The following is a 24,654-nucleotide window of genomic DNA, read 5'->3' as shown; positions in this document are numbered from 1 at the left end:
ATCTTTGAATATTCTCCAGTGGAGATCAAGGCAGCTTGTAATTCACAGACTTTAGGTAGGTTTTGTGAGCAGAAAAATTCCCAGCTATAAAAAAAGCAGGAAAACAAATTCTCTAAGGAATTAGAACCTCATCTATCTCAGCAAAAAGAGATTAAAGCTCTTTTTTTTTTTTTTGCGGTACACAGGCCTCTCACTGTTGTGGCCTCTCCCGTTGCGGAGCAACAGGCTCCGGACGCGCAGGCTCAGCGGCCATGGCTCACGGGCCCAGCCGCTCCGCGGCATGTGGGATCTTCCCAGACCGGGGCACGAACCCGTGTGCCCTGCATCGGCAGGCGGACTCTCAACCACTGCGCCACCAGGGAAACCCCATATCAGGTAATTTTGATGCAGCCATTTAGCTGGTGCATGGACTAAAACTTTAGATATCATGAATCTAGGTCTTTGCAAAACTTTAGGTAGTTCAGGTAATGCTCATTTCCACTACCTTTTCTCCCCTAACTCTCAGCTTCCCTGATAACACTAGAAAAGATTAAACTGATAATTCAGGCATAGGATAAGGAGCCTTAAATTTTTCCAACCACTTCAAACTATGGGCCAGATTCTACTCTCAAGTTCAGTCACATATGGCCAAGGACTACAATGGGTTTTGAGCACATCCGAGTTAAGTATCACAATTTGGCTTGGTACACATATAGAAATTGCCAATGAAAGACAAAGAGAGAAGAACAGGAAATGGGAACACATCTGTTTGGAGGCCCAGCTACCTGATATGTTAGCTTTGGCAAACCTTGCATACTTTGTCCTGCCAAAGAAGCTGCTGACAAGGAAAATTGAAACACTGATCTCATATGGCTGGGATCAGTACCAGTAATGCCACTGTACATATTAGGTCTTCAAAACAGTTCCGGAGGTTGATCTGGGGCTCAACTTGGCAGCCCTCAGCCACACAGGTCATTACCTACAATGGAAATTATTCACGTTTATTATCGAGATGATTTATTTTGAAAATGTTCATGGCCTAGAGCTCTAGAACTTGCATACAGAGAATAAATTCAACATTTAAACTAAATACAGCAACTTCCAAACAGAAAAATGGGTAGTAAAATTTCAGAGTCCAAACATTATGCAGCAGATGCTAAAGGTCAGAAGAATGTATTAAAGGGAAAAGTGCCAGGGATCAGGGAATCAGAGGCAAGGAAAAGGCCTTTGGAGGCCCTCTTTCCCACCCTCTTCAAGGAGAGGGATGCCCTCCAAGTCGTCTCCCATTGCTGACCATCTCCCTCACAGTGAAGAAGATGGGAGAAGCTGGAGGCTGCAGAGACAATGTTTAGGGGCCTTTACCACAAGACCAGGTACATGGGATTTTATTCTCTTTGTATATTTTAGTTTTAAGGAACATCAAGAAACACCATTTATAATGTAGAAAGTCTGGGATTTAATTACATTTAACGTAAAGGAAGCACTTATACAACCTTCTGATACTACTTTTGGATGTAGTTGTATTGAACTGTCATGAGAACAAGAGTTATTATTCAAAAGGCTCATCCTCTAGATTAGCACAATGGATTATGCAATTTGCCAAGATGTCAGGCATGAGTAAGAAATTACTCGCTCTTGTTCTGACAGAAATATCTTCAAGCACTCTGGATTATCTTCTGGGCCTCAAGTGTTCAGAGAATCCCAACACTTGTCAAGAGATCCGTGCCAATTCAAATTATCCTGTTAGCCTGTTTTTGTGACATAGCAGGAGGTCTCAGTTTGGGCAGGAGGAGGGAAAACATATTTGTGTTCTACATGTCTGATGAGCATTTCTTCTGGACAATTCTATAATGTAGACTTTCTTATCTTTATCCCATTCCTCTTGTTTTTCTTCCCTCCCTCACCCTGGATCATGCAACTCATTCCCTAGCAAATTGCCAGTACTAAGGCTTATTGAACCCCTACTTTGTATCAGGTTTTGTACTTGGAAAGTCACACACGTACATTTATTTAATACTTTAAACACCTCTAAGTAAATGATATTATTCCCATTTTATAGATGGAAGAAATTATTACTGAGAAAGGATATTAACTTGATCAAAATAATGAAACTAGTCAATGTTAGAGCTGTAATTTGAATCTATGTCTTCTAATTCCAAGCCAGTGGTATTTCCTTTATGTTACACTGCTCTTCCATCATTGAAAACAAACACTTGGAAGTTAAGCACTTGGACTTTTTTTTTTTTTTTTTTTTTGTGGTACGTGGGCCTCTCACTGCCGTGGCCTCTCCCCTTGTGGAGCACAGGCTGTGGATGCGCAGGCTCAGTGGCCATGGCTCACGGGCCCAGCCGCTCCGCGGCACGTGGGATCCTTCCGGACCGGGGCATGAACCCGCGTCCCCCGCATTGGCAGGCGGACTCCCAACCACTGAGCCACCAGGGAAGCCTGCACTTGGACTTTTGAAGTAAATGAATTCCAGAGCATATCTGAATTCAACTCGATAGAAATGTCATTTGATGAAAGGATTGATATACACAGACCATAGAGTATGGTACTAAATTCAAGTCTTTTTGTTTCATGTCAATTAAGAAGTTTCAGTGAAAAGAACTGTACGAAGTCTGAACCTGAGAGACCATACTCAACTCCCCAGGGGACAATGACACAAAATAAAAAACTTACCTTTACCAACTGGTACCCATGCTAACATGGTCTTAGAAATCCATGTTATGATGGAGCCTCTCAGGTAAAACAGTATTTCCCCCAGTTATAAATTTATTTTAATGGGGAAAGAAATACATTTGTAGTTGTAACACCTACTATTGAGCTCTTGCTCTGACTCTTAAAAGCTATGTAGTTTTGGCTAATCTCAGCATCTCTAAGCCACTGTTTAGAGTTCCCTGTAAAATGGGCATTTATAACACTAGCCAGGCCAATCCTCCTATCCACATTCAATGCTAGATTATACACTCTTTGGATTAGGGACTGTGTTTCTGTGTGTCTAGAAGAGTACTTGGCACAATGGAGGGATCAATTCTTCATTGAATTTATGAAGTTAAAGTAAGTTAATGAATATGAAAGTAACTTGGAAACTATAAAGAGAGTTCAAAGTAATTATTTTTTTAAATAAACTACTTATTTTAGGATAGTTTTAGATTTTCTAAAAAAAACTGTGAAGATAGTACATAGAGTTCTCATATACCTCCACCTAGTTTCTTCTAGTATTAAATCTTACACAGGTGTGGTACATTTATTACAATTAATGAGCCAATACATTATTATTAACTAAAGTCCGCATTTTATTAACATTTTCTTAGTTGTTATGTAATGTCCTTTTTCTTGTTCCTTGTTCTAGGATCTCACCCCATGGGACTGCATAACATTTAGCCATTATGACTCTTTAGACTCCTTTTGACTGTGACAGTTCTCAGACTTTGCTTATTTTTGATGACCTTGACAGCTTTAGGAAGGACTGGGTGAGTATTTTGCAGAATGTCCCTCATCCGGGATTTGTTATAATTAGATTGCGGTTATGCGTTTCGGGGAAAGACTGAAGAGGTGAAGTGTCATCTTCATCACCTCATAGCAAGGGTACGTACTATCGGCACGACTCATCCCTGTTGGTGTTAACCTCGACCACCTGGCTGACGTAGTGTCTGTCAGGTTTTGCCACTGTAAAGTTACTCTTTTTTATCCCCTTTCCATACCGTGTTCTTCGGAAGGAAGTCACTACGAGCAGCCATGTCCTTGAGGGTGGAGCATTGACATAATTTATTTGGAATTCTTCTTCATGGGAGATTTGTCTCTTCACCCCCACTTATTTATTTATTCAATCATTTATTTATATCAACATAGACTATGGATATTTATTTTATACTTTCGGCTATGATCCAGTACTATTTTATTGTGTTGCTCAAATGTAATTGTAAATTTTACTATTAATATTATTACCAAGAAAAATCTATAGTGGACTAGTATTCTGCTGAATTTTATTTGGTAGCCAGAAAGCTGATGGTGAAGTTCAAGATTTGTGTCTATTTTGTTCATTTCTGTACCTAGTGCATGGCTCATGTGCCTTATTAATACTTTTTGAATTCATATCTGAAATACAGTACTGAGTTACAGCTGTCATTGATTATAAAGATCATGGGTAAAGAGATTTGTTGTTGTAGGATTTATATCCAGGATCACAAATGTTTGGTAGCCACTGAAACAACTTGCAAATGTATCGCTGGACTCCTGAATGTCCTTTCCTGCCCACATCACACTCTCTCATAATTGCAGCTGGAGCAGAAAATGTTACTCTCAGTGAACACCCACTGTGGGTACCATAGAGAAACATCACATGTAACACTGAGAAGGTTCATATAGTCTATGAAATTCTCTGTTAACACACAATGACCAGTATGGTTCTCCCCAGCTAGGCTCCGAAGTGGAGTGCAATCACATGGTTGAAATAGCAAGAAGCCTGTGAGAAGAAAGCAAAGCCCTGCTTCTTATCTGCCTTCAAAGCTCCCTTCATCTATCACTTAGAAGCACTCAGTTTGAGTTTGGAGTGGGCGCCTTTGACTGTGTGCCCTGCTATGCTCTGTTAGAGAACGAATCTTGAAGTTCCAACTAGTGCCCGTAGAACAACACAGGCATCAGGTTAAGCGGACTCCATCCCTCTCGTGCTGCTCCACACGGATATTTGTCCACAGTCAGGGACAAGTCCAAGTGTTGGCTTTAATTTATAGTGTCTGGCGGTTTCTACTGCTGGGCTCTTAGCCAGAGCCAAGCTCTCTCCCTCTGTCTGTCTTTATCCATCTAATTCCTCAGTTAATATTTTGAAGTATTCTTCATGAATCCCTAAATATGCCTTTTGGAACTTGACTATGATCCTCCCAACATCTGTACCACATTATTTCCAAATCATGATTTTGCCAAAGTCTAGTTCTTTCTGGAGCAGAAAAATATGGAGTTGAGTTCTAATTGCATCATTCTTGGGCCAGTCATTAAAATTCTGTGAGCTAATGTCCTTATCTGCATGGAAGATAAAATAATACCTACTTGAACAAGATGGTATGGTGAGGATTAGAATTGATTATATAAAAGGTATTAGCCTACTGCCGGGGCTAAGTAAGTGGTAAATATTTGTTTATCTAAAGGTGCACAGGGGGCTTCCCTGGTGGCGCAGTGGTTGAGAGTCCGCCTGCCGATGCAGCGGATATGGGTTCGTGCCCCGGTCCGCGAAGATCCCACTATGCCGCGGAGCGGCTGGGTCCGTGAGCTGTGGCTGCTGGGCCTGCGCGTCCGGAGCCTGTGCTCCGCAATGGGAGAGGCCACAACAGTGAGATGCCTGCGTACTGCAAAAAAAAAAAAAAAAAAAAAAAAAGGTGCACAGGGAACTCTTCTCATAGAATAAATGAAATAATACACTAATAAGAAAACCAAGTGGGAAAATGTATTAGAAAATGATTCTGAAGGAATTATACATATCCCTCATTGATGGGAGGTTGAGCAGGTTATTGTGCTGATTGGGTCAGTTTGTATTTATTACTTGAATGCCATTTGTCTGATCATGGCTGGGAACAGTCCAATTAATAAATTCTCTGGGACAGAGGAAAACTGAAGGAGTTGAGACCAGGAACTCAGCTCACCCCCAAATATGGGTCAATAATGGGAATAATGGATTTGATTTTGGAGTTCACCTTAAACCCTGAAATGAATGGAAGCAGGCAGCAGAGGCATCGGGGTGGGGGTAGCGGTTGTGTTCAAGGACAGACAGTGAGCCAAAAAACCAAATCTGGGACTCAGGGATATATACAGGAATACAGAATACAAGGGAAGGAGCTAGGCAAAGTCAAGAACCAAATCTAGTGGTGGTGGGACTGGTCAGGTGTCCAAGAGCAGAACTGGAGTCTTGGTATAAAAAGGATTGACTAAGGATTTGCTCTAATTCTAGCCAGTTTCTAAAATAAGCTATCATTTTTAGGGGGTGCATTTTATTAGTTTCCTTTTTCCATACCACTGCATCTGCAAACCTACTCTATTGGCTTGTTTTTCTCCTGCTCTTGAATGAAATTTAAATAGGTTCCGTGGCTTCCATGCTAGTTCTAAAGTGTAACATGAAGAGTCTTAATTTTTAAGATAATAAACTGTCTGATCTAACCTAATGTTAGAATTTCAAACCTTCCTTCAATTTAAAACTTCTACACTCCATGCCAACCCACCTGTTGGGCTCAGCTCTGGCTAGTGACCTGCAGTGGAGGAGAGGGCATGGTTAGCTGCTTCTCCATCTTTTCCCAAGACTGCTTGGCTGCTTTCTGCTCTCATGCATAATTCTGGAAGGGAAGGGAAGGGCTGCAGCACGGAGGAGAAAAGGAGAGGGAGCTTTGGATAAGTATACTTTCATCCATCACTTACGCCTTCCAGGATGTCAGCTACCTAATCATTCTTTCTCGAGTATTTGGACGTGTTCTCCTCCTCTGGGGGTCTCTCCAGCAGTTCTCTTGATGTAGGCAATTCCTCCACAGGCTGGCTGCTCTGTATTTTACCTGGGATCAACGTACCCCCTGGGAGTTTACAGGCTATTCGAGCCCTGCTCCTGTCACAGGGTCCACATCAGTCACATTGTTAGGGAAGTGTAGACAGCTCCAACGGAAGCCCATTTTACTGCAGACTGTGTATCCCTGGCCAGCCTCCCACATTTAGACTTTGATTTTTCTGGAGATCTGTTGCTAAGTCTTAGAGTGGCTCCTTTGAAATCATCCTCATACGGCTTGAGACGGGCAGTGGCAGTGAAGTCTGGCAACAATCTCACAACTCTCCTCTAAGGAAGTCATCTCCATGGCTCTTTAAATCAACTCTGTCACACGCTTCCCCTTTATATACCCTGGAGATGAGCTCTGGGCTCAGCATCACAAAATTGGAGTCAGAGTCTCTCGGCAGCTCATGCATAGATGGTCAGGTGCTTATTGCTCATGGTGTCTGGAGGTTGGCCAGCGTTCCAAGACCACAAGAAAAGTCACATCTAACATCTGGTTACCCAACCAGAAGCCTCTCTAAAGAATTTTCTTCTTGTGCTGCAGTCTTAGCTGCTGTTCTTGCATTTCCCTGTGGGGATGTTCAAGGGGCTTCACCGCTTCTCACAGTCTAAACTTCTTCTAAGAAGTCGCTACAGCTTCATGGTTAAAAGTACATGGTTTACTTTGAATGTTCAGTTAATAAAACTCTGCCCTTTATTTCTTGATACAAACTGTTTAGATCTCTCTGTGCCATACTTTCAACATTTTTGAATGGCATGATACTTAATGGATTTTTGTGAAGATTAAACGAAACACTGGTTTAAAGTACTGACCAGAGTTCTTTGGAAAATTTGACTTCATGAAATAGATCAGCCTGTTTAAAGGAAGGCCCTTTTTGTGAGGATCTGGGAAGAATTAAAGCAGGGTTCATTTTATGTACTGGAGGTTTTGGTTCAAGAGTACCCTTCTCTAGTAGAACAGAAGCGAAGTCATATTGATATATGTATGGTTCAGATAGTATGTTCTGGTGAAAAATCAAAATAAAGCAGAGATATTTTGACAAATAAGCTTGCTTTATGATATATATATATATGATATATATACATATATATAAAATTATATAATACAATTATATATAATACTACAACCAAATATATATGGTTTTAAATGATCAAATCTTGGCTCTCTACATTTGATGAAGTGTTTGAAGCAATGATAACTAAATGCTGCAAGGTTGCCCCTCTGGGACCTAGTAGGAAATTATCCTGGGAAAACATGGCCTGTTGTTAAATGCATCTGAGTTGAGAGACTGAGAGAAAAGCTTCAGTGTTCATACTTTCATCACAGTTGCTGTACCAACTGTACTTTTTCTTCAGATTCAGTCTTTATCTCATTTTTAAGAATATTCTATGAGATTTTGCTAAATAGACTGCACAGTTTCACATAATTTCTAAAGAGGCCCCATCAATAAACCCTGTCACCGTAACTTTAATAGTCATGAATGTGGCTTAATAAACTCCATTTTAGGAAGGCTTGCATGCCCAATAGCCCTCTGTACCCTCTTCTCTGTTACCAGCAGATACACCTAAAATAACCTAGCATGGACTTTCAAGTTCTTTTTTAAGAATCCAATTCTCAGCATTCATTATTTTTACTCTCTAGTTTTTGAGGTATTAGTCTCAACGTATGGAAACCAGTTGCATTTAAGAATGGTCTAAAAGACCATTCATTAGACCTGAAGGAGTATTTAGGCACCCATCTATGATCCAGTTGAGAAATTATATAGCTAAAAGGTTAGAATAGAGCTAATGGATCCAAATCAGTTCTTTGAGTGTGGAAACATTGACTATGGAGTTCAATTTGGTATATTACTGTAATCTGTAAGAAAGAATTAACGTAGTAAAATTAGTCCAAAATATTTTTTTAACAGATACATTTTGAGTTACCACCTTCCTTCTTATGAATGAGATTTTCTTAATGGGCAACACCAGTGCTCTAAAAGGAACGCTTAATGGTAGAGACAACTGTGGGACTGAATTCACATTTACCTGTGTATGTGATCCAGGCTTTCAACTAAATATTGCAACACTAGCTTATCCTGTAATATGGTTGAATTCCAATCCTTCTGAGTTACTTAAAACCAGGTAGTTGAAACACTTCTGTTTTTTCAATATTTTCTCTTGACATTAGTTATTTTCTACGAGAGGTCCAGAGATAGTCCTAGAAAAGACAGAGCCTGGAACAAACTACATCTTTGCTCCCTTTCACAACCTCCCTCATAGTATAAACTTGTCTAGTACAGGGGCAAGTGGTTAAAACTTTCTTCAGAATCTGAAAAACAGGGAAGAAGTCCAAAAACATGAAGGCTGAGAGAAGTGGAAACCAGGAGAGGAATTCTCATCACCTTGTCTGTGATGGGTACGTGGAAGGGTGAGTTATAGAGTGGATGGATGGATAGATCTGCCTTTCCCCACATCCTCAAGTCTACCCTAACAGGTCAGGTAACATTTAGGATGTGTCCTCTTATCAAAGAGGCTGGACACAACTATTCTAATTAATCAGAAAAACAAAAGGAGCATAACCGTCCTTGGGGAAAAAAAACAAAAGACCTGTCTAAGTTTGAAGTCCTATTTGGCTATTTAGTGATTGTGTGAGCTGTGAGAAAATTCCTCAATATCTCTGAACTTCAATTCATCCAATATAAAATAGGTACATTAATACATACTCAACATGGTTTTGCTAGAATTCAATGAGAAAATATATACTAGAACTTTACAGATAAAGAGTGAATATTTGGACACATCACATGTTATGTTCCTCACTTCACCGGAGGTTTCTTAAATATAAAAAATACAGTGTAAGTTTCAAAGACAGGGCTAGCTAGGTTCAATACCTACCAAAGATGTTAGAAAAATCTACAGGCTCTGATATCTTCCGTGCAAATTTGGCTGAACCAAAAAAAGTTCATCCAGACCTGAAGGCTATCTAAGAGTCAAATAAATTCACTCATTCAAAAAATTAGTACTGGATGGACTACTCTGTGCTAGATACTATGCTAAGTTCTGTGCAGTTAATTTTTGCCTGGGCAAAGGTAAACTTAAATATGGGATTTATTCTGTCACAATTGTTTAAATGACACCAATGAAGACAAGTAGTTCCAGAATTAGAGCTTTGTTTGCACTTCCAAATTAAATATGTGATGCAGCCAGGTATTAAAAAACAGGGATTGGTGGGGACTGTGGCACACTGGAGAGCTCAAATCCAACCCAAAGAGAGTCAAGTTCAAATTTACTAGAAATAAGCTGTCCTTCCCAAATAAAAAGATGGCAGCATGTTGAACTGGCCTGATGGTTCTGAGTTTACGGTTCTCTCTTATACGGTCAGTTATAGACTCTGTTTATGATAGAAAGGAATTTGCAAATTCTAACATGCTATAACATTCTGGAGTTTCTGTTTTGTTTTGCTTTGTTTTTAACTGTTCTCTCTAACATTGATAGATGGCAGAGATAGCTGAAGATAAGAACTATGTGAGTCACCTCTTTTCAAGTCCTACTTCAGATCAGAGAAGAGAGAAGCAAGGAACAGGTCTGTCTCTAATTGAGGCTAGCAGAATTATACTCTTTTTGATAAAACTCATCAGAAACACAGTAGGGCACCTGCTCTCAGCCACAACATTGGGGCCCCTTGGAAGTACTATAAGGAAACAAATGATAAGTCACTTTTCTGGCCTGAATAACAGCAACATAGGATGGCCACCAGCAGCTACTAAGAACCCACACACTGTGGGCTGTACTAGTTCCCGTGAAAAGCATGTCAAGCACCTTGGTGGACAAAATATTCATTTGGAACCATTTCCTTAGAGAAAAAAATAAGCAGAATTTAATTTCCTGGGGGGGAAGAGATTTTGTGCTAGTTGATAATAGCATAGACAGAGCTAGTAAAGACAAACATGTACATAAACATCAAGGTAATTCAAGGGGTAAATGCATATAATGGGCTGATCAGAGATAGTACACATATTTCTTGGTTTAGGTAAAGTTTCCTACAAGAGGCAGGAATGAGAGAGTATTAGCACAATTCTGCTTGTCATGTTAATAAGATTCTAAAACAACTCAACTTTTTTGATACATTGTGTTTCTATGAAGAAATAGTATGTTTGTGAGTTATATTGCACATTGAGACCAATGCACACCCTGGACCACATACCCTTTCTTGTGTGCCAGGGCTCAGTTTCTCAATGACTTTTGGGAATTTCCACCTAGATATCCTGAAGATATCTCGAATTCTATACTCTAAAACAGAAACTAACATACTTGTCCGAAATCTTATCTCTCACACCTCCTATTCCAGTTAATGTCATTTGTATATTTATCCAGTCTCCCAAGCTACAAACCTTAAACTTAGTCACAGTTTTTTTCCCTTTTCCACATGCATCTAATTGGTCATAAACGTTTACTTCATTGTTACAATTATTATTATTATTTTTTGCGGTACGCGGGCCTCTCTCACTGTTGTGGCCTCTCCCGTTGCGGAGCACAGGCTCCGGACGCGCAGGCTCAGCGGCCATGGCTCACGGGCGCAGCCGCTCCGCGGCATGTGGGATCTTCCCAAACCGAGGTACAAACCTGTGTCCGCTGCATCGGCAGGCGGACTCGCAACCACTGCGCCACCAAGAAAGCCCGAAAGATTGTGTTTTTAAAGACTATTTGCGTAGTCAATATGGAGACATGATGGTGACGTTTTAAATGAGATTATGCAGGGTTATGCAGATTCAAACTGGTGAAAGAATTTTTCTCAAAAGGTATTAATTTAAAGATGGATAGGGCTTCCCTGGTGGCCATGTGAATGCCATGTGAAAGTCTACGTGTTTTCAATATGGGAGTTTTCCTGGAAAACAAGTCTACAGAACCCCTGACTGTCGTATTATTTTGCATGATGTGTTCTATCATTATAAGGGGTTAGCTTTTAAATGGCTTCAAAAACAAATATTGGACATTAAACCTAAGTAAATGAGCTGTGGATCAAGAAAGAGTGCGCAATTTCCTTTATTTTCAAATAGAATTAATTTTTTTCTTATATTCTGCTCCAGAGTACATTTTGAAGGACTGAACTTAGATTTTATTTATAGTTTAATTTTGAACTTTTAATCAAACATCTCCAACAGTAGGATTATACAATGATAGAATCATCTGCCTCTGGAGGTACTGAGTTCTCATCATTATAGAACTTGAAGGACAAGATTGAATTTTTAGCACAGCAGATGCGGTGGTGCAGAATCCTGGTACATAGTGCTCATAAAAAGTAATGGTAAAAATGATGGCAGTGATGGTGATAGCAGTAATATATAGTATTTATCATTATTATTACAGTTAATAATGGGATAATTATATATTTATTATTATAAATAATAATGAGATAGTGTATTGTAAATTCAAACATATGATAGATGGCCAGATTGCATGTAAATTAGGAATATTTCCACACCTTAGATTTACCGGTTCCCTAAGATTTATATCTTTAAATTCTTCTTTCTAGATTACTTTAAATCAATGTTAATTTATGAAGCACTTTAAATAAACTCTTATATTCTAAACAGAGGAATTATCTTTTAAACTAATATTAATAAATATTATACACAGAACTAGTGCTGCAGTCATTCTGTAAGCGTCAGATTGTCCCATATATCAAGGCTTTGACCTAACTTGAGGAGTGATGGGACAAATTATTTTCCTGGTGCTGTTTGCTGTTCCAGCAATAGGATTGAATTGACTTTGTTCACTATACAATTTGGGTATATAGTCTCAGCATGGGACCCAGGAGGGACCCAGAGGTTTGTAAATATTTTCTTTTAAGGGTATAGATTACTTATTTACATTCTTTCTAACTTGAGGTAAAAGCCACTATTATAAAAGGATTGTGGCACATTAAGAAATGAGCTTCTCAGTTCCAGCAATGCCTGACTCTGACCTCACACTGTCAGCTGCTAAGGGAAAGTATACAAATGATACTGTATCTGCCCCTGCTCCTAGGGGCCACCTTGTTCCTAATAAGTCCTTTGGAAATTTTATTGTATTGGGAATTTTATTTTACTTAGAGTGGAACGTGTACGTGGCCTCTAGCCACGAATCAATCTATCTATCCTCTACCTACCATATATATATTAGTTTTTAGTTATAAACCCTACTTTATTTTATTCTTTTAAAAGTATTATTCTGAGAAAGGGAGTATAGGCTATTTCCAAGGGGATCCAGGAAACAAAACAAAAAAAGAATCAAGAAATCTTGAATGAGACAAAATTTAAAGATCAAGAAACATACAATTTAGCTTCAAATCGGGGCCTCCTTTCTTCTCTTTCAATTATTAAATAGAATTTGAATTGAACCTTCAGAAATTTCTTTGTATTGTTGCAATCTTTTCAAATCTGTTGTCATTCCTGTTCCTAAAATCCCACAGCGTTATGCTTTTCTAGAACTTTGGGACTCAGTCTCTAGAAGAAGCAAAGTTGTCTGAGGACTTCAAAATATTTAAACTCATAGAGATCTGTTATATGTATATTCTTTAAAATAATGTGGTATTGGGGAATTTTAACTTAATTGCTCTATCTTAAAACACAAAAAATAGCATAATATCTTTTTCAGAATAGTACAATAAGAATAGAGGGCTCTCTGCTAGAGAGCATGAAATCAAAAGCATCACATTTTATATTAAAACCCCTAAAAATCTAGTCATTTCCAAAAACCATTTCTGGCAAACCTTTATTGCTTAATTATTCATTAAGGTCTTTGTGTAGTAGATAAACTTCTGAAGCAGAAATTTAAAAATATGATTTAATAGGAAGAGTTAGCAGAGTATCTGAGAATTTCTGTTTTTTATTATAAACCTTTATTTGACTTTTTGTCTGTCCAATGTTTTAAATTGAAAAATAGCACGATGGGAAATCAGTAGCTCAGAGTTATAGGAAAGAGAGAGGCACTTTGTGGTGTGCATCCTATAAAACATAGGTTCTTGGTACTTACTTTTTGCATTGTGCTCTAGCTGTTTCCTACTTTTAGTCTCCTCCTCCTTTTAGTTCAATGATAAGGCATCCCTAAACATAGGGCAAAGTCCTCATTCATCTCCCAGCATGAGATTCTCCTTGCTTGTTGTAAGATCCCATTTGCCTGGCTTATTGCTGCATATGGGCAGTTTAAATGGCAGCTCAATGGCAATTGTCTATCACATTGATGGGATTATGGAGGAAATGAATCCAGTCCTGTGTGCAGTCTGGGACATGGCACTGTATCAGTACCGGCTCATTGATTTGTGGACTGCCATTAGAATAACAAACAATAGAAATTACACTATGAGAAAAACTTGATTTACAGTATGAGAAAAACTAGATTTACACTATGAGAAAAAATATGCACTGCATATATTCCTTTCTTGGTAGAAATGTTCCAGCACTGATGAAAAAAGCTTCTTAACTATCTTTTCATTTCACAGTTGATAATGTGACTTGAGATAATCACCTAAAACTTGAATTGTGGATCATAATAGTTGTGACTGGATTTCTGTTAACTATTGTTGAATATAACTCTGGTCTTTAAAAAAACAAAACAAAACTCAATCAATACTGAAAAAGAATTGCCAAACATTATCCAGACTCCCATTATGATTTTTATGAGCATATCACCGGTGGCCAAGTTGTTTTTAAAAGTTATTTTTCTTTGCCCCAGTGGTCTATAGAGTTTGAGATGTCTCTCATTAGTGATAAATCCATTTTGACCTTGTGCAAAGTTAGTGCCGAAGCATAAAGTAGAGCTCCATGTTTCAAAGTCTATCCTTTGCTCAACAACACAACCACAAAATATATTGCAAATGATAAACTATATGAAATGAAAGTGTCAATAGTTATCTGGCCATTTTCATTCCAGTCTAGATGGTACAAAACACAGAAATTCATTATTATTGCAGAGAACTCAATTTTTTTAGAAGACCTTCAGGGAACCAAGGTCATGGTATGATTTAAACTGCGTGTATGTGTATCATGGTTTCAACTCATTTAAAAGAAGCTTTGTCTACACGACCTTAGTCAGAAAATAAAAAATTAGAAATTAACAAATGTGCTTCATTTCTCTTTTTTAGGAATTACAACGAAGATCTAACAAGCTGTTCACTGAGTCTAAAACTGTCCCTCAGCAGAGAAACCACTTTTATCAGCAATTATTTTGTTTTAAATGTATTGGTTTATTAAGCTTATCTTATTTAAGAATTAAAATTCTACTGCAGATATTAGCAGGGTATAATTTGATTTTTGCAAACATATTTTGTCAGAGTTAATTGTAGAAATTGATTTTGCAGATAAACCAGTACAAAAGAGAAGCTTCAAGGGAAACTAACAATTAACGTTTCATGTTCCTCTTTATTTTAATACTGTACTTTGAAACCACATTTTGTTAAAATTAAACTATTTTCTTTTTGCTCAGAGTAGTGTGGGTAGACTAAAGTTGTAATTTCTGAAGAGTGATGAGATCATTTTTGTTTAGAAAATATGTGAATTAAAAATAGCAAATATTGGGCTTCCCTGGTGGCGCAGTGGTTGAGAGTCCGCCTGCCGATGCAGGGGACATGGATTCGTGCCCCAGTCCGGGAAGATCCCATATGCCGCGGAGCGGCTGGGCCTGTGAGCCACGGCTGCTGGGCCTGCGCGTCCGGAGCCTGTGCTCCGCAACGGGAGAGGCCACAACAGTGAGAGGCCCGCGTACCACAAAAAAAAAAAAAAAAAAAAAGCAAATATTCTGCAGCCACCTAAAAGCTAATTTTTCACAAGCTCTTCATTAGGTACATGTTTTAAACTAGGATTTTAATAGCTAGGATTGAAGTTATGATAGGGGAAAAAAACCAGTGAATTTTATTTACAGACTAATTTTGTGTGTGTGTGTGTGTGTGTGTGTTTTCTTATGGCCCTATGACTTTCTTCTGCTAACCATAGGACATAATTTGTCTTGGTAGTCATCGTTCACTTTTTACTAGGTCTAGAATAAGAATATGTTGTGCGTGATTGAGCAATGCTATTATTCTAAACCAATAAATAAGTTTCAATATGCTACTTACAGTTTGTTTCTACAACTCACATTAATAAAAGGCTGAAGAAACACAAGGATATTATGAAGTGCTTTGCCATGTAGAATAGCAAATTCAATGTCAAATTTTAATATTTAAAGTTGCTAAACTTTATTTATATATTTAGAACTTGGAGCTTGCTTATACTTTAATAATTAAGTTAAATTTAGGACTAGCTGTAGCTCTATTTTTCAATAGCACAGAGAAACAGTTTACAAAAAAAGAAAAACTTAGTTTTAGTCTTACTAGTCTTACTAATGTTTTTATCACATTTCATTTGAGAAGGGCATGGTGGGAAATTTGTTGGTTATTTCTCAGAAGATGTCTTTGAGGTAGGTGGGGAGGTAAATACTACTTTTTTTGTAACTGGAGAAATGTAGTTTAGCTGACTTTCCAAAGCTCCTTTGGAAGCAGAAGTGCACAGGGCATGAAGCTTGAGTTCCTGACGCATCTACCTTGTAAAACAGCACATCTCCACACTCATCAGTCTGCTCACCTTTCACACCAGCTAAGCAGTGAGAACCTTGGTTTCTCAACTGACAAAGGGCCGAGAAGTTCTGCACTGCCGGGTCTCAAGAAGAAGTTTCTAGGATGTTCCCCACCCCCATACTTCTGCCCTTGATCTGCTTACTCTTTTCTTCACACTCATACCATTTGCCTTTGACAAGGGAGAGAAAACCTGTTTGGAAAGGGATTTTAGACACATCAGCACTGATAGCTGTCAATAGTGACAGAGTTTCAGAGTTACCCATTTGCTTATTTCTTAGCGTGGGTTTTCAACTAAATAGAAAACGTTGTCTGGGTAGTCATATCTATGTAGTCTGACAAATTCAGCCCACTCTATTATTTATTATTATTATTAGTAGTAGTAATTATCCCGGAATAATTCTGTTGTTCTCTTTTCCCTTTATATCTCTATGTACTAAGTAAGAGTGAACGAGCTAAATGGGAGCTACAGGTTCTTCCTCCCTGAGGACCAGATAGTAACCAGGTAAAGAGTGAGGTCCATCTACCTTCAGGTCCCGTTTGAGTCAGGTATTTTTGCCTCAGAGAATAGGAACTTATGGTTCTTAATTTGGAACTTTTATGGAAATAATTTCAGTTAAAAATAACAGAAGGAAAACAAAGTAAGGTGCTCATGAAATTTAGGTTAATAGTTCAATTAAAAATATACATTTAATTGCAGAGACCTTTAAAAATAAGTACAGGGGGCTTCCCTGGTGGCGCAGTGGTTGAGAGTCCGCCTGCCGATGCAGGGGACACGGGTTCATGCCCCGTTCTGGGAGGATCCCACATGCCGCGGAGCGGCTGGGCCCGTGAGCCATGGCCGCTGAGCCTGCATATCCGGAGCCTGTGCTCCGCAACGGGAGAGGCCACAACAGTGAGAGGCCCGCGTACCGCAAAAAAAAAAAAAAAAGTACATATTTTTGAGTTAGTTTATTCATTGGTCATTGGTCCCAAGGTAGTTCTATTGTTCAGTGGTTTAGAGAGCCAGGTTCCTTCTCACACTATCTTAAAATCCCTTGGGGCTTAATTTGTTGTGCTCTCTCCATGGGTACCATTTTTCCCTATTGATGCTGCCCTTATACTTGGTTGTCATCTCTTTGAGCATCTCTTGTATTTTAGAAAAAAATGGTTAAGTCTCTGAGTACCTTACAAATCAGGTTTTACTATTACTAGCAGGATTTGTTGCACTTAGTAAAAAGTCTAGTTATTTCCTAATTTTCTCTTTTAAAACCAAGCTACTGATGCTGTTTCTCCCTTAACTGTTACACATCTTACTGCTCTTTATTTGGCTGAGACGCCCTTGCACTAATTATTTCGGTTTTCCATTCTTGGCTTGTTTTCTGGCTCTGTTCCGGGAGTTACTTACATTCCTCTCAATTGGGTGGTAGTATTTGGACTTACAGGTGGTGCCTCCAGAAGGAGGGGCCTTAGGAAACAAAGCAAAATACCTCTTGGTGGCACTTGAGGGCTCTTCTGTTTTGGGGAAATAACTGTACATCAAAACACGCAATGACAGAAGTTCCATCACTGCACATTATATGGGGTTTCATAAATATTTAGCTATATCTAGAAGACGAGAAATGTTACTCATTCTTTCAAAATTCCACCCATTTTCTGCCTGTGGTAAGCAAAGCAGTCTGAGACATATGTTTTTTGTGGGGATTTATGTATGTGTGTATGTTCTTTTTTCTTATGGTTACAACACTCTAATTTTGCTTCGAGGATCTTTCTTTCCTGACCACCTAGAGTGTGGGTGAAACTGCAGTCAAGGACACTGGTGTGTCTGTGTGGCCAGTGGGCTGGGAGAGCTTCCCGGAGGACACAATTGACTCAGTGTTTTTCAAAGCTGGTGAGCATAGGCGATAGGATGTCAATAAAAGGGTTTCTCTCCTCAGGCTGCATGGGCTCAGATCTTTTCAGGATTTTCTCCCTAAATCCACCCTGCCTCTCTTGTCTCCTGTTTGTTGGTGAGCCAATGCTTCAGATCTGGTTGCTGCCCTCTACTTGTCTCTTGTGTTTAACTCTTCTCAGTGTTCCTTGTAAGCTTGTGCTTGTCCGCAATTCAACTGTAGTCCCCATTTTCACTCTGCTCCAGAGTCAGTGTTAACTGCCAGTGTATCAGCTGGGCCAGCCCATCCTCTAGTCCCTTGCTTTTTCAAGATAGGTGGTCAGTGCAGGTTATAGTTGAAGAAGAAGGAGCTAGCCAGTTAGAAGTGAAGAGGGGGCCATATTCTGGTTCTTGGAAATGATTTAACCTATTGAATGAGTTCCATATGTTGAACTCCTTTTTTCCGTTTAAAAATTCTCTCTGGACACATGTTTCTCTTCTGGTGTTATGGACTCTGAAGTAAGAACCACAGGGTCACACAAACCTAGGGAACATTGCTTAGTTCCTTCTGACTCATGACTGTGCTGTCACTGCCCAGTCAACATTCTCTCTTGCCTACTTTGGATACAACACAATCTGACACTTATTAAATGTACTACAAAGAAAAAGGTGTTCTTTGTTTTTTATTGGTCTACCTATAATTCTTTGCACACTATCAAAGACACCTTAATCATATCTCAATCAACAGCTATGCCTTTGATATATATTGTTTTTTTAATGTTTTCTAATTCATTTTATGCTTTATTTTTCCTTTATATTAAAAGGATTTTTCAATGAGTCAATCTATCGACTATTTTGAAAGAACACTTGTGGTAGTTTATTCTTTCTTTTGATCTGTCCAGCCTTTCTTTGGGGAACCACTTTCTTCCTTTATCAGTCCCTGTAGTTCTACTCAGGTTGACACCACCCTTAGCAGTGGGGTCCAAAATGAGCCAGGTTTGGCCATCAGGGCATCAACTTTCCATTAGCCACAGTGATTGGTTCAGGGATAGGCATATGACAAAAACCAAGCAGATCAGTGTAAATCTGAGGGATTTGGCTTGAGTTTCTAGAGCAAGTCCCACTCCTTTCCCATTGGTGTTTGCTAAGCTGCTAGGCTATCAGCCTGAAGCTTCTGGTCATCATCTTAGCCATGCCATGTGGTAAACCTAAGAATAAAGCTCACATGTGGAAGAGCAGAGATGTAAGACCTAGAGGGAGAAGTAACTCAAGGACAAAATTTGAGGTCACAATTCAGCTAAGTTTGAAGCCTTATCACTTCCCCATCCCCAGATTTGTAGGCCAGTATTTTATTAAGCTAGTAGACAAAAAGAAAATATCATTAACTTTATTGGAGAGGCAATCCAAGAAATTGAGTAAGTATTGCTTCTCCCAAAGAAATGTAGTGTGGGGTTTTTTTTTTTCCTTTCAATTTTTTCTGCTGATTGTCTATAGTCTTTTAATTTAATGGGGAAATCACTACACCTTCTTTATATAGTATTTAGTGCTAGGTTTTCAAATATGTGAAATAGAAAAAATACTATAATCCAGGACTGCCACCTGCTCAACATGATTTTCATATCTTTTCTCTCAGAGTATCACCTGTGTGTGAGATCTTCCTGACTGTAGCAAAGAGAGTTTCCATCCTCTTATGATAAAGAGAAGAAATTTAGAAGCAAAGAATGTTCCAGATCTGTTGCAGGTTCATGAGACCTTGCTCTGTTGTGCTGTTTTAAGTCATATTATATATTTATTAATGTGAATATATACCATAGGAATCTTCCATCATAATATCCATGCATATCCTGGGTTTATTTACTTATTGTATGATTTTAGGAGTGTGATAAAGGAGTGTTCGCACAAGTGCATAACTCCTTGCCAGCTCTGCCTCAGTATCTAATATTCTAACAAGAGAGGGTCATTCTAGTGGGTTGGAACTCTCTGTCTTCTGCTGTGTCCTAGGAAACATGCAAGGATAGCTGTAATAAATGAACTCACTATTCAGCCATCAATATGGCTTGGATTAATATATGAGATTATTTTTCTACCAGTGTAGAGAGAACCTGATTTTGAGAGGGAGGTCAAAAGACAGGTAGGTTTTGAAAGCGTCAGAGCACCAATTTTATTTTAAGTGGCATAACTGTGTTTCAATGAGTTCAGGACAGAACATCTTGAAAGAGGAAGCTGTTGGGGAGTAGAAGAACTGAAGTTGGACTTTTAAAATTTAGTTTAAATTTTTTGATATGATCTGCCACATACCCATTGTATGACCTTGGGAATATACATAACATTACTGAATCTCAGTTTCTTAATTTATAAAGTGTAAATAACCAGAGTTGTGGTGTGAGGATTAAGTGGGAGCACACTACATCTGGCTTATGTAAGCATCTAGGAATTACTGAGAAAAAAAGAAAGAAAGCAAAATTGTACATTACAAAAAGCAAGGCTCATGGAGCTACGTAAAACAGAATTCATGTCCAGCCCCTACTAGCTGAGTGACCTTAGGTTTGGGCTTCGGTTTCCACATTTGACTAATGAAGAATGTAACCTTTACCATGAAGGGTTATTGTAATGATCAAATGAGGTGATACACATTTAGCCTCTGGCACAGCGTCTACCTCTTGGTATGACTCCCACTGAAGCTGAGTCAACTTGAATTCCACTGGAAACCCAGAGCACAAGTGGCTTTTTTTTAAAATCAAAATGTAAATTTCAACTGTCTTCCAGTAATACTGTTAAAGTGAAATTGTGTAGGAAGTAATCAACTATGTGACCCCCTACCATTAATCAGTACATACTTAAATCTACAAAATTGAGTTTATTTGGTTGCCAGGCAACCTGCCTTACACAAGATGTAATTCCAGACAACTTTTCCATTTTGTGTTTTTGCTACCTTGTTTTTGTTTGATCTACTGAAACGTAATGCTAAGTCATACCACTCAGAAGTCACTTTTTTTTTTTTTTTTTTGCGGTATGCGGGCCTCTCACTGTTGTGGCCTCTCCCGTTGCGGAGCACAGGCTCCGGACGCGCAGGCTCAGCGGCCATGGCTCACGGGCCCAGCCGCTCCGCGGCATGTGGGATCTTCCCGGACCGGGGCACGAAACCGTGTCCCCTGCATCGGCAGGCGGACTCTCAACCACTGCGCCACCAGGGAAGCCCCAGAAGTCACTTTTAAGAAAAGAATATTCCTTGATTTCTATTTAAGTTAACTCCAAGTTGACACATGGACTTGAAAGGTGGTTTGGAATTCCAAGCACATCTGCCCATTGAAACAATATTAGCCATGGTGATTAGGTCTCCAGGTCAGCCAGAAGGAAAATAAATAAATAAATTAATGCAACTCACAAGGTCCCTGAGCTGTAGGATTAATAGTAGTAGTCTGAAGGCTGCATTCTAGAAAGAAAGGACCTTGACCCTTGGGGGCAGGGTCAGCTCAGGAACATTGTTAGAACAAGCGAAGTTTGTATTTAGCCCTTTCACATTTTCCATTCAGCACTCCTCAAGACTGCTTAATCTTTCTTTTCCCAGGCCTCATACCACACTACCTTTTAATAAAATACTCCATATAATTCTACTAAATTTCCATCCGCTCTCTGTCCCTCCCACTAAAGCCATCATGCTTTAGATTAACTCAACTTTCCTTCATCTCCAACTCCAACTCATTCCCTCAGTGCCACTATTTCCAACTAGGGAGAATCAAGAGGTTCTTTACATCTTTAGAGGACAATTATTCTCCCAAATTAACACCTAATAAGTGGAATTTTAGGACATATAAAGATAAAGGCAAAACAAAAGACAGGCTGTGTGTCTCTGTGTGCAGATCTTCTGCCTAAGGTCATTCAGGTTCAAGGCTGGGGGGACCAGAGGAGTTACAAGTCGGGGATGAAATCCAGTCTCCATTCTCTTGGCCAAGACTTGCACCCAAGTGCTGAGTGACTTCAGATAGGAGACACCTTTTTCTAATTTGTTTGAAGGCGTGGGAAGGTCTAGCAGTGGCCCTATGTGTGGGCAAGCTAATTTGGGACAAAGGATAGACTGTCCGGAGGTCAGCTCCGTACTGGAGAGCATAACCTGGAGGTGCCACTTCCGCTTTAACCAGCTAGTTTCCAATTTATAAAATCTTTAAATGTTCAAATTTCTTTTCCCCTCTGGAATGGATTCTTGGCAGCATAGCACTGAGAGAAAACATGATGAAGATCATGTGTCGGTCTATCCTGCGCAGAGTCCATCAATGATGAGAAAGAGGCGTTTTCTTCGGTGACGTCCTGTGCCCCCGGCGAGCAGACTTTTTTTCTGCTAGTTGCTATTGCCTAAGGCTATTTCCCAAACTCTTTAAACAGATTTTCATGGTTATTTATAAATGACTCTGCATGTACCTTTCCTCTTGTTTCTTGTCTCTGTCACTATCTCCTTCTCTAGCCATAGTGAAGTACTTTCATTTACCCCCCAAACCAGGCATTCTCTTGCCTCTAGAGTCTAGACCTTTACATCCTATTCCCTTTATTGGGATCCCTTTCACACACTACTTTATCTGGCTAAATTCTGTTTAGTTTTCAGATTAAATGTCACATTGCCACGTCTGGGTTGTCTTGTCCACGTCCTTCATCTGTTATTAACTCCACTCAGGCAGGACTGGGTTAGGTGCTACCACCAGGAGATCTTAGAGATTTATTACTTTTCATTTTAATGACTTGTTTTCCTAGAAAGACTGGAAGCTCTGTGAGGGAGCGGCCCACTCCCTTCTCACAGCTGTAACCCCAGCACATAATGTATCAGAGGTACTCAATGAATACTTGCTGAATGAATATTCGTATCACAGAAGTTGTACCTTTAGATCTACAAGTCTGTGCAGGAAAAACACCACCATCCAGATATGAGGCAATGTACCTAATCATGATTAGAAAATGGTCTGAATCAGTTATATTAGTGAAAGGCTATGCATGATTCAAGTCATTTCACACTGCATCTCCAAAATCATTTAATTTGACAAACACGTGAAAAGGTAAAAGAAGAATTAAGGGTCATTTGGAGATAGCAGTTGATTTGGTCAGGAAGAGGAAAAAAAAATTGTAAGGCATTTGGTAAGGATTGGGGAGGGCATGAGGGAGAAGAGTATCCCCACTCTCCACTGGTGTTTTTGGTCTGTGAACAACACTTGGGAGTGAGCTGTTGCCAAAGCCCTAATCTCACTTTCACTCTTTTCTTTCTCGTCTCTGTTTGCAACAGCGCACCCCAACCTTTTTGGCACCAGGGACCGGTTTCGTGGAAGACAGTTTTCCACGGATGGTGGGGGTGCGGGATGGTTTTGGGATGATTCAAGTACATTACCTTTATTGTGCACTTTATTTCTATTATTATTACCTTGTAATATATAATGAAATAATTATACAACTCACCATAATGCAGAATCAGTGGGAGCCTTGAGCTCATTTTCACGTGCCACTCACTGATAGGGTTTGCTATGAGTCTGCAAGCACACTCACTGATAGGGTTTGATATGAGTCTGCAAGCATACTCACTGATAGGGTTTGTTTATTATGGTCTCTGTGCAGTCAGACCTCTCTGCTAATGATATTCTGTACTTGCAGCCGCTCCCCAGCGCTAGCATCACCCCCTCAGCTCCACCTCGGATCATTAGGCGTTAGATTCTCATAAGGAGAGTGCAATGCAGATCCCTCGCATGTGCAGTTCACAGTAGGGTTCATGCTCCTATGAGAATCTAATGCCACCGATGATCTGACAGAAAGCGGAGCTCAGGCGGTGATGTGAGTGATGGGGAGGCTATAAATACAGATGAAGCTTCGCTGGCTCACCCGTGGCTCACCTCCTGCTCTGCAGCCCCGGTTCCTAACAGAACACTGACCAGTACTGGTCCGTGGCCCTGGGGGTTGGGACCCCTGGTTTACCACACACTTGGAAATAATAAAATTGTATCAACCCCAAGGCAGAAAGCCAGTCTGTGCCATTCAAAACAAAATTTGATGCATTCATCCTAACAGGAAGCCAGCAATTACAATGAAGCTATTTATAGAAGAGAATGGAATCTGCATATATCTGGAAGCCTAATGTGCCTACCTTTTGCTCTGTGTTCTTCTGCCCTTTAAATGGAGAGACCAGGATCACAGTGTTAAACCTTTTGGCTTTATAATTCCATCAAAGATACATCCAGGAAGGATGTCATTCTATTTAATTCTTTTCTTTTTTAACCCTAAGAAAAGAGGAAACTGTCTGTATAGCTACTTTGGATTGTGAAGAAACCCCAAGGTTCAACAAGAAACATTGAGATTTCACCTAAAGACTTTTCTTTATTTAGGAGTCGGTTGGAAAACTGCTAGGCACCATAAGACAGCTTATCTGCATTCTAGCACGGGCTGTGACTCAAGTGTGTAACTCCAATCATGACTATGTGCATTTCCAGTGGTTGCGTCCCACTGGCGTTTTGTACAGTGCAGTTATATGGTAATTTCCCATGTACTCATGGATGCTGTCACACCAGTGCTCACTTTCCTGGGGCTGAAAGGCAAAGAGGGATTTTCCCCTCAATGCCTCTTGACAGAGGAAATAGATGAAAACAGAGCGCTACCTGTTTTCCTTGGTGGCACCAATTTTAAAGCAGCGTTATTTTAAAACAAAGAAACAGATGGAGAAGTTAAAGAAAATGAATCCTACATCTGCTGTTTGGAAAGCACTTATGG

Source organism: Globicephala melas, chromosome 17, assembly GCF_963455315.2.
Source record: "Globicephala melas chromosome 17, mGloMel1.2, whole genome shotgun sequence".
In the NCBI taxonomy this organism is placed as follows: Eukaryota; Metazoa; Chordata; class Mammalia; order Artiodactyla; family Delphinidae; genus Globicephala; species Globicephala melas.
Note: the sequence above shows the minus strand (reverse complement) of the source record.